Genomic DNA, 11,337 nt, shown 5'->3' with positions numbered 1-11,337 from the left:
CCCCTGAATGTAAATCTGGGGTTGGTGAATCCCTTAATATATTTGGCTAAAATTAGTGCATGGTGCAAATTATGTGGTATGAAGTTGAATCCTAACAAAACTCAAAGTATGATCGTAAGTAGGTCAAGGACGGTGGCTCCTCAACATCCAGATCTCAGTATTGATAATGTTTGTTTAAATATGTATGACTTTTAAAACTTTAGGTGTGATTCTCGACAGAAAATTTACTTTTGAGAAACACATTAGGTCTGTGTCTTCTTCAATTGCACAAAAAATTGGCTTATTGAGAGTCTTTTAGGATTTTCGGTGATCAATCTATTCTGAAGAAGTGTTTTAATTCGTTCATTCTACCTTGTTTTGAGTATTGTTCTCCTATCTGGTGTTCAGCTGCTGATTCTCACCTTAATTTGTTGGACAGAAACTTACGGTCTATTAAATTTCTTATTCCTGATCTAGATATTAATCTTTGACACCGTCGTTCAATTAGTTCATTATGCATGTTGCATAAGATTTTTCATAACTCTGATCATCCTTTACATTAAGATCTTCCAGGACAATCTTATCCTGTTCGTAATACTAGGCAGGCAGTTAATTCTAATAGCTAGGCCTTCTCCATCATGAGGATCAATACTACACAGTATTCTAGAAGTTTTATTCCAGCTGTTACCAAGTTGTGGAATGATCTTCCTAATAGGGTAGTTGAATCAGTAGAGCTTCAAAAGTTCAAAGTTGGAGCAAATATTTTTATGTTGACCAGGCTGACATGAGTCCTTTTATAGTTTATATATGACATATCTGATTTTGACGTTGTTAATAGTTTATATATGACATATCTATTTTGACGTTGTTACGGTTTTTAGAATGATTTATTATTAGTTTGTTTTCATCATTTATTTATTTCCTTATTTCCTTTCCTCACTGGGCTATTTTTTCCTACTGGAGCCCTTGGGCTTATAGCATCTTTCTTTTCCAACTAGGGTTGTAGCTTGGCTAGTAGTAGTAGTAGTAGTAGTAGTAGTAGTAGTAGTAGTAGTAGTAGTAGTAGTAGTAGTAGTAGTAGTAATAATAATAATAATAATAATAATAATAAGAGACAATAAGATTTTCCCCAGGACAGGAGACCGAAATTAAAAGAAGGATAGGCAGGGGATGTAAAGCTTTTGGTAAACAAAATGAGATTATGAGAAGTAAAAGGCTTCTTTCTCCAAAAATAAAAGAATTTAATCAGATGGTCCTACCAGTTCTAACTAATGCATCAGAAAATTGGAGCCTTACAAAATCCTTAGAACATGAACTAGTTACTACTAAAAGAGCTATGGAAAGAATAGTGATGGGAATAACACTAAGCGACAGAAAAAGAGCAACATGGATAGGAAAGCACACTAAAGTAGATGATATTCTAACAATATGTAAGAAAAAGAAATGGACATGGGCAGGACATATAGGCTAATGAGAATGACAGATAGTATATAATATTAAGAATAACAGAATGGGTCCCTATAAATTGCAAAAAAAGCAGGGAAGGAAGAAAAGATGATGGAGTGACGAACTAAGAAAGTTTGCAGGAGTGGACTGGAAGGGAAAGACCATAAACATACGCAAGCGGGAGGACATGTCTGAGGCCTTTGTTCTGCAGTGGACTAGTAACAGATGATGATGATGATGATGGTGATATATATATATATATATATATATATATATATATATATATATATATATATATATATACTGTGTATATATATATATATATATATATATATATATTATAAGACAAAGGCCTCAAACATGTCCTTCCACTCCCGTCTGTTTATTTCCTTAGCTTGTTCATCCATCGTCTTCACTTCCTTCCCCTGCTTCCTTTGCATTCTCTGGGGGTGCATTCTGTAATTCTTAAAGTCCAGCTTTTATCTGTCATTCTTCATATTGTCCATTTCTCTTTTTGTATATATTGTTAAAACATCCTCTACTTTCGTTTGCCCTCTTATCCATGTTGCTCTTTTTTTACTCAGTGTTATTTCCATCATTACTTTTTCCATAGCTCTGATTTGTAGCTAGCTTATTTTCTAAGGCTCTAGTAAAGCTCCAAATTTCTGATGCATAAGTTAATAATAGTAAGACCATCTGATTAAATGCTTTCCTTTTTAGTTAAAGTGGCAATTTACTTTTCATAATCTCATTTTGTTTACCAAAAGCTCTCCATCCTATGCTTATTGTTCTTTTAATTTCGGTATCGTTTCCTGGGGAAACACTTACTGTCTCTCTTAGGTGCAAATATTCATTATCAATCTCGAGGGGTTTGTCCATAACGTTTATTTTCCGTCTCTGTATTTTCCTTGGACATTATCCTACTTTAACTAATATTCATTTTCAGTCTTACATTTCTGCTTTCTCTATTCAAATCTTCTATCATCTTTTGCAACTCCTTCCCTGATTTACCAAATAGAACTATGTTATCTAAAAATCTTAAATTGTTAAGGTACTCCCCAGGGGCAGGAGTGGGCTTGGATTTTAGCACAGTCGTCTGCTTCTTTGCTGCCAGTCTCGAGGCAGAAGATAAAGAAGTTCCAAACATCATGGGCTTAGATGTACCTTTATTCCTATAAGTCTCCAACTTCATTTTACGTCCTTCGCATCGGCATCCTGTTATGGGAACAGAAATGTCGCATCCAGTACCGATGAGTTCCGAAATGCAAGGGCAGCTTTCTATCCCACATGGATAGAGAAGCAACCTCCTAGCACATACCTCCATTTGAGAACCCAGTTCACCCACTGGTTGACCAACTGGCTCCCTTAAAAGGTGACTGCTTTAGCTGTGGAAAGAAGGAGGGCCACGAATTTCTTCCTCAGATCATTTAAAGGAAGATAGGACATTGCAAAGTGGGCTACCACCCCTAACCATTGGTTTATCAATGACGTAGCTTGAAGGCTCACCAATAAGGATGATCCCATTGATGTGGATTCAGAGGCCAAGAAGGAGGTGACATCATATTTCAGCCTCTCCACCAATGACCTTTTTGTTAGCTCCTTTATCATGTCATCGATTGGCAAAGGGGTATGTTGAGCATCTTCTTGTATGTAGAATCTTCAGTGTCTACACAGTGTTGGAGGAAGAACCTTACCAGACAGGCTAAACGGCAGAGATTTCTTTGATCCCGCAATCTGCTGGTCTACCTTATTTAGATCTGCCCTAGTTAGTATGGACCAAGGTAGGTCGAGGTTTGGACGGGAACCTTGCAAAGCACCATAACGCAGGTCTAGCAATGTAAACCCTCCTTCTATGGGCTTGGATGATGCCTCACCACCCTCATTAAGTTCCTGAATCAGTCCCAAGAAGGTCAACACCATCTCAGGGTTGTCTGTCTTTGCAGGCAGAGGAACCTGATCTGGAGTGTTGCAGTCTGATGGATCTTGAGAAATCCTGCCAGCAGAGGATTCTGCACAGGAGGAAATGATCTCTGCCAGCACAGCGTAGGACTGATCGGGTCCCAACATCTAACTTACTGTAGGTCAGTAGGCCTCAGACCAAGCAGCCAAAGTGCGACTCTTCCCTTTGATGGAGTCGCACTGCAGACAATAGAGACGATCTATCTACCTCCTCGGAGAATGACCTTTCAGGAGCCAAACTTTTTATGGTTTTGTCCTCTTTGGAAGCAGTCTTGCGCCTGGACCTAGCATCTTTGCGCTCAGATCGGTAGCCAGGAACAAACTGATCTGAACCTAGGCGGAGCCACAAGGAACTGTACAGTACATTTTTTCTCGGAGGACTTCCTAGGTCATGCTGTTTCCTACCCGAGGCCTTAGGAGAGGAGACTTCCCTCTTCTGTTGAAAGACTCAGGAGTATTCTCCGTTGCCTTCAATGTTTTGAATCAAGGGGCCTGAAGGCTGGATATCCTCTCCAACAAAGTTTGGTCACTAGGAGACAAGCTTCTTAGAGGGAGAAGAATGGTCGGGGAGAACAGTCCATACTGGTCTTCGTCGACAGAGGTCATGAGAAAGACGCTACTGTTTCAACCCTACGTTTCCTGGAATACAGGCAGAAAGACCTAGGAGATTTCCTGTTAGAACATGCTCGTGGCCACGGGTCTCAAGCAAGCTTATCGCCAGATCGGGGTGATCTTGATCATGGCGATCATGAATGTGTTCTCAGGGAATGCATCTGGGAGGAGTGCAGATCACAGAACTCATGTCATGATTGTGGAGTCCGCGATCAACACTCTGAACGAGACTTGGAAGCATGAGCCTTCCTGTCTTGTGGGGAGCATGACCGAGCTGCCTGCAACTTCCTAATTCAATGTGAACAAGAAGTACAATTACAAGAGTTCTTGTCCCTAGAGGAAGAGGGAAACGCTCGAGATCTCCTTGATCGTGGACAACAAGATAATGACAATCGTGCTCATGGATACCCAGACCAAGTGGATCAGTCACATGCTGACCAATCGCGTTTTTAGTTCTCGTGGTGACCGTGCTTGTGGCGATCACTTCTCATGAGGAGTACAAGAACGGCGGGGGGAGTGCTTCTCCTCCTTCCACTGGACAGGCCAATCGGAAGAGTCGGAAACGTCTACTGTCCTTCCCTTCTTCCTAGTAGCAACGCATCTCGGAATTATCCTGAGGCAGGTGAGGGACAGGAGTCCTGACTAGTAATGTTTTTGATTGGTCTCTTATGATTCCAATCCTTTGCAACCTGCATGTGAGGGCTAAAAACAGAAACTAAGCTTCCTTTCTGGAGCTTGGGGCTCAGTGTAGCATTACTCACCCCACAAAACCCTTCAGAGGTATCATACATTATCTTGTGAGACTCCAAATGACCAGTCATCCTTTGCTTTGGTGACCTCTTCTTCTTCGAAGCGGCACGCGATGATCATGTGCGCAAAGATCTATCATGTGGCAGCACCTCAAAAGAAGGAAACTAAGATTCAGCAGGAAAAGATAAAGACATAGGGGTTCAGGGACATTTCACAACTTTCTTCTCCCCAGCAGTTGAGGATTTCACCACTGGAGACAGCGCCGTTGCAGGGGATACGTTAACTTGAACAAGAGTCGTCAACTCGGACCTCATCAGGCACCTACTACTAGGGAGTAACGGCAGAAGAGAAGCAGCACAAGACTTCTGGGCTCTGGTAAATTTAAGTGCCTGTTGACGTTTCTCTGCAGAAGAGGCGCCATCAATCCCAAGCGAAGGCAACAAACTAGAGAAATTCAAAGTCTTGCCAGGGTCATCAACAGTAATCACAGCAGGGAGACATACCACCTTCTAAGAAACACTCCCGGAGGTTGGGAGGCACTCTCCCTTCCCACAACGGGTTCCTCCAGAGGACTGAGCCTCGGAAGAAACTGAAGGGGAAACGGCCAGCATTATTCCTGAAGACGAGAAAAAAGGAGCTAAAGAGCTCCTTCCACATCAGCTTGGGCATGGCCTTTTATGCTGATAAATCCCTGTTAGACTTCTTTTTCTTCTCTGAGAATTCTGCCCCAGCACAAGACGACACACCTAAACTCCTCATAGGGGGATGACTTGAGAACAGGTATTCCCCTGCAAAAACCATAAAACACATGGAGGTCCACCTCTAGCTTACTCACACTGTATAGCAGCCACACGTGCAGCCTTCTTTGCCAGTGCAAAGCCGCTTGTCTGCCCTAGGGGCAAACATCGCAAACAAATGACGCTAAAATGAAAAGGGAAAGTAATTACTAGTGTAGTTCCAACAACCAAGTCAGCAAGAGCAGCAGCCACAGTCAAAGCAAGGGTTGACCAACTATACTGTATTTACCTTGTTCAAAGTCTAACAGCCATTTCAGCTTTGTCGATGTTATACTGTACTCCTATTGAAGGTCGAGAGTTTGCATTACGTGTAGAAACAAATGGTACGTTAATTTCTGACAAAACTGGAATTCACTATAAAAAATGGACAAGTGCTGGCTATTTTGGCATTTTTCTCTGTATGATTAAAGGGGACTGGAGCATAAAAACTTACTTATCGAGCGACTAAAATGTGAACACCATTCCATTTTCTAAGTTCACTGTTTACTTTTGAGAGACTGATTGTGGGTTACTACGCAGCTCTGTTTTTTTGTTTTATGTAATTATTAGCTTGCTTTTTAACCAATTAAGAGCTTTTATGCATAAGTTCCGCGATGTTGTTTTACAAGAGCCTAATTTCCCCTTTTACTTCTGTTCAAGCATGACTACCGTCGCACAGGGGAATTCAATCTATTTAAAGTTTTAGTATAATTCCATCTATACTGGCAATAGTGATTAAAACACTCTCTCTAAGGTATATAGCTATTGTTGCTAATTTGAAAGTAAAAAATATCTCCAAAATAATTACCCAAATAATTATCATGAGCAGCTCATCCGTGTATTACTTGCCAGAACAGAGCAGCAATGAGATAATGTTTATTTGTGAACAAAGAAAGCAACGAGATGTGAATCACAGGTAATTATATTTCAATTTCACGCCACTTACACAAACCATATATTTTCCCAACTGGTTATCTTGTTTTTATTATGCATTTCTGACCATTAATATTGGTGCAAATCACTATTTTTAGTGTTTCCCCATGCTAAGCCACAGTTTCCCACTGGGATCCCCATAACTGTTCTTATGGGTGATAGGAAAAATAAATGGGTGGTTTACCCTGATATTCACAGTCAGAAATGGATAAAACACAAGACAAGTAGGAAAAATATATGGTTCATGTGTTTGAATAGAAATGAAAGTATCATAGGTTAATGTATGATACATTAATATCCAGCAAAATTGGAATTCACTATAAGAATTGGACAACTGCTTGTCTACTTTGTCATATTTCTCTCAAGATTAACGGGGCTGTGGCATAATGACTTACCGTACGTATTGATCGATTGAAATGTGAACACCATTCCATTGCCTATGTCCACTATTTACTTTTGGGAGACTGATGGTGGGTTACTGCACATATGTTGCTTGCATTCGCTTTTGCCAGCTGTTCTGTTTTATGTATTATATAATCATTACCTGACTTTTATAACCAATAAAGACCTTCTAAATATTTGGACGTGTGGTCCTGGATGTCGTTTTAAAAGAGCCATTCTTTTCACAACCGCTTCAGTTCTAGCAAGACTATTGTCAGAAGAAGAAATCTCCCATAGAGGAGTTCAATATAATTCTAATTTTATTGTAAATTCAACTTATTTGGTAATCTTGTACTGTATGTTGAAAACGATGTCTGTTCAGTATATAACTATTTTTGTTTACCTGAAAGTCAAAAATATCTCTGAAATAACAACTCACATGATTGGCATGCACAACTCAGCCATGTACCACTTGCCAGAACAGTGAAGCAGTGACATTACGTTTATTTGCGAATGAAGACAACCATGGCCAAGCAAAAACCATTTAAAGAATGTGATATATTATAGGTAATGCTGATACTTTAATTATGATCCAGGCACATCCATGTACCACTTCCCAAAACAAAAGAGCAATAATATCTTTTATTTGCGAGTGAAGCCAGCCATGGCAGATCAAAAACCGTTTGCGGGACGTGATATGAATTAAAGGTAATTATGAAACTTTGATTTTAAGCTATTTACAAGAACCATATATTTTTCCAACTGGTTATCTTGTGTTTATTTTGTATTTCTTACCATTATTATCATTGCGAATTATTTGTTTTTGGTATTTCCCCAGCTATAACCCCAGTTTCCCACTGGGATCTCCCATAATTGTTTTTATAAGGATGGGATGGGAAAACTCATGAAAGTGTGGTTTTCTTCAATATTCAGTCAGAAATGGATAAGACATAAGATAGCAAGAAGGAAAAACTATATGGTTCATGTATTTGGCTAGAAATAAAACTATCATATATCTACCCCTATTAGTTTTACAGAGAAACCTGCCAAAATGGTAAACACTCGCACATTTCTTATAGCAAGTTCTTTTTTTTGGTTACAAATTAAAGCACAGTATCATATTTTTTTTTTATACTTCGTTATTATTCACGAGCCACTTTGAACTCCTAAGGAAATATGTCAAAACAGCCAGAAGAAAGAAGTCGTTTTGGGATAGATCTCTTGATCAGATTCAGTTTTTTAGCTATACACTTCAGATAAAATTGACAGAACATTATTTTTCTTTAATACTGATTAGAGAAAACAGGACTAATGCTAAACTTTGATTGGTTCTCTTTTTTTATTTAGGTATAATTCCAGAAAATCGGTTTCAATTCATAATAATCATTTAATTAATGAGAAGTTTCATGTTAGCTTTGTTTAACCTTCCTGTATAGGCAAATTTCACATTAAAGTTTAATTATAAGAAGCAATGAATAGTTTAATTTTTGGCAATAACCAAGTAACCACTCTTAGTTCTGTAGTTTGATCTTTTGACTTCTACATCAGTATATCTATTGATAGATACCAGTGAATAAGCTTAAGGGTTTCTTAATTCTCAGTAATGCAAAATGTGCAGAGTAATTCACACAGATTAGCTGAGTACCAAATGCAACTTCTTACTCGCAATAACATAAGGATAATAGGCTTAGCCTAGGACATACATAGACTGTTTAATGAAGGTTTTAAGGTGATAAAACATTGTAGATTATATGACTTAGCCTAGAACATACATAGGTTGTTAAATGAAGGTTTTAAGGTGATAAAACATTGTAGATTATATTATGGAATGGGGATAGTACCCTTGTAAGTAGGGAACCAGTGCCCTAGGTTAGGCTTGGGATTAGGATAGGTTATACTGTTGCATACAACTATCTCATTTTCAAGTGATATGGACTCCCAGTTTAGGTTAGGGAATATGAAGTATCAAAAAGTGAGTAATGTGTATTCAGAAGCATCTCTTTTAATAACTCTAGGGGTTTCTCCAAACCGAAAAAAAAAATCTCAGGGTGGGGGGAAACCATGAGAAATCGGGTATTGATATTAAACAAAAAGGTCCTGTATTTCTGTGCTACTCAATTCCGACAGAGGTGAATGTCAGTTATTTCTATGCACAATGTAGTTAAATGTTTCGATGTCCCGAATTAAGCATAAGTTTACAGTAAATTTACCAGCTTATCCAACATGTCCACACTAGCGATATTACGTTGTTCTCAGTATCGCAATACTTCACATAAATACTTGCAGTATACAATATCAAGATAAAACAGCAACTTTTCGAACACTTCGCAATCTAAATTACCTAAGACTTTGATGCACACAATGCCAAGAAACTGGGTATACTATCCCACCGTAAACTTCAGTGAGAGGAGGCAAAGAAAATTTTAAAAAGGTGTAGTCTAATGACAGCTAGCGAGTAAATTCCGTAAAACTACTGAATAATATTTATAACATATCATGAAAATCTATTTTGTTGAAAGTACCTCACATGATTGTCGTGGGCGGACAAGGGCGGAGGTACGGGCGTGGCGTTTGAGTCGTAACTTTGATCCTCCACCACTGTCAGAAAACGTCGTCTGCTGATGGCACTCGATCGATCCCGAATGTATAATCTCGACAAATAGTAAATTGCTTGTTCTTATTCTGAAATATTGTTTATCAATACTAAAGTTATGAGATAAAATTTTAAAGCTGTTTTTAGTACATTTAAAGCATTCTATCTCACTTTAGAATCAATTTTCGGCACAAATACAATTTTGAAAGGTATAATTCTTTACATATAAAGCTATATCCATAATATTATATTCAATTTCAGTAGTTTTATAATTTTTATCATTAGCATAATAATAATATTTGACGTAAATTTCTTCAAAAGTTATTATCAAAATTATCATACATGTATATTTATTATAGGTTTACTTGGAGAAAACAACCCTTGTGTTTACATTTGTCACACGAAATATTCTACCTTTTAAAATGTATTCCTCTTAACATACTGTTTCTATTAGATTGTCGCAATAATGACTTATCATGTTGCTACAATGAAAGAATGAAATTACGTTCTATGTATGACGTATGATCATAATAGGAATAGCTCCATGGGCAGGTGTATAATTAATTTAAATAAAAAATTGAGTACATGCTATGGGAAATGATTACAATAGATAATAACGATAAGAAGATGATATGTAAAGGCAAAATATGTGAAGCAGTGGTGGTCAACAATTAGAGTTGCATTTGAGATACTTGTTCCTATACACGGGGGATATTTGAATCACACCTTGTCAGTGATTAGTAAAAACAACTTGACCCAGTAAAATAGAGTAGGCTACCAAAAATAATATCGTTCCTCCCAAAACATGAAAAACTGATGAGAACGACATATAAAGAGCTAGCATGATAGGAAGTGTTATAGTAAAATCGAAGAAGTGTTATAAAATAAGAAATTATCATTCCTATACTAATTGATTAACGATGGCTGCCAATTAAAGCGAGAATTGGGTTTGAAATATGTACAGTAACCCATCAAGTTATCAGAACCGGACGTCCAAAATATCTAAGAGAATTGTTACATATTGTGCAGCCAAAAAATAGTGTTGACACGAGAATAGTTACAGATGGTTCTAAAATATTGGAACCTATGTATATGTCTACTGTAGGCTGTAGAGCCTTTAAATATGCGGCCTCGATTGTATACAATATGCTCCCACGAGACATCCAAATAATTGAAGATACTAAGGCTTCCATGAGGAAAATAAAGACTTTTTTTTATTTTGTGAGTACTTCGATAGTGGCGATTTAACAGTAAATTAGCTATACGTGATGTGAAATTTTGAATACTTTCGAACGAACATGATAAAATGACTGTGGAGGTCCTATAGAGAGTAGGGTTCCCCTGCTTTACAGGACCGGAAAAATCTGCTCTTAAAGAAAAGTAAGTTCTGTTTTTTCACGTATAGATAATATAACTCCTATTGTTCGTTTATAGAGTCCAGAGGGCCACCAGGCCTCTTATTCCCTTCAACACCTTAGTAAAGAGCTTTTAACTTTACTTTGATGGCTGCTTTTTCGGTCCCATATAGCAAGGGAACCCCACTCTCTACAGGACCTCCACTGTCATTTTACCTTGTTCGTTCAGAGTATTTAACGTTTCATATCGTCAAAGGGTCAGTGCTGGCACAAAGCCGAAGCCGAAGTAGTATAAAATTGCCAACGATAGATATCAATATATGAGAAACTCTAAAAAGAAATAGAAAGATAACAGAAACGAGAAATCAGAACGTAACCATGAATTGGTTAAAGGACCACTTGACGACAAAAATAGCTAAATGCGACTTAGTATAAAAAGTTATGGGATATTTTCATGACTTGCTTACTATATAGAAGAAAAAGAATTAATATAGACTTAATAATCAATGAGAGGAAGAATCAGCTCTAAATCATGGAGAAATGTGAAGTATAA

The 11,337-nt window shown here is 37.8% G+C and overlaps 1 protein-coding gene across 3 annotated transcripts in view; it reads right to left on the bottom strand.

Annotated features, from left to right (window-relative positions):
- Rab30 (RAS oncogene family member Rab30) overlaps positions 1–9,474 on the bottom strand; it is a 58,016-nt gene extending 48,542 nt beyond the window's left edge. For 2 of the 3 annotated variants that reach the window (XM_068380491.1, XM_068380511.1), the window contains exon 1: positions 9,359–9,474. The gene's annotated coding sequence lies outside the window, so the exon portion shown is untranslated. The remainder of the gene's footprint in view (positions 1–9,358) is intronic. The other variant, XM_068380502.1, reaches the window with a different exon arrangement.
- Positions 9,475–11,337: the final 1,863 nt, after the last annotated feature.

The sequence above is a fragment of the Palaemon carinicauda genome, chromosome 1 (assembly GCF_036898095.1).
Source record: "Palaemon carinicauda isolate YSFRI2023 chromosome 1, ASM3689809v2, whole genome shotgun sequence".
NCBI lineage: Eukaryota > Metazoa > Arthropoda > Malacostraca > Decapoda > Palaemonidae > Palaemon > Palaemon carinicauda.
The sequence above is the reverse complement of the archived record's forward strand: the minus strand, read 5'-3'. Positions and strand labels throughout refer to the sequence as shown.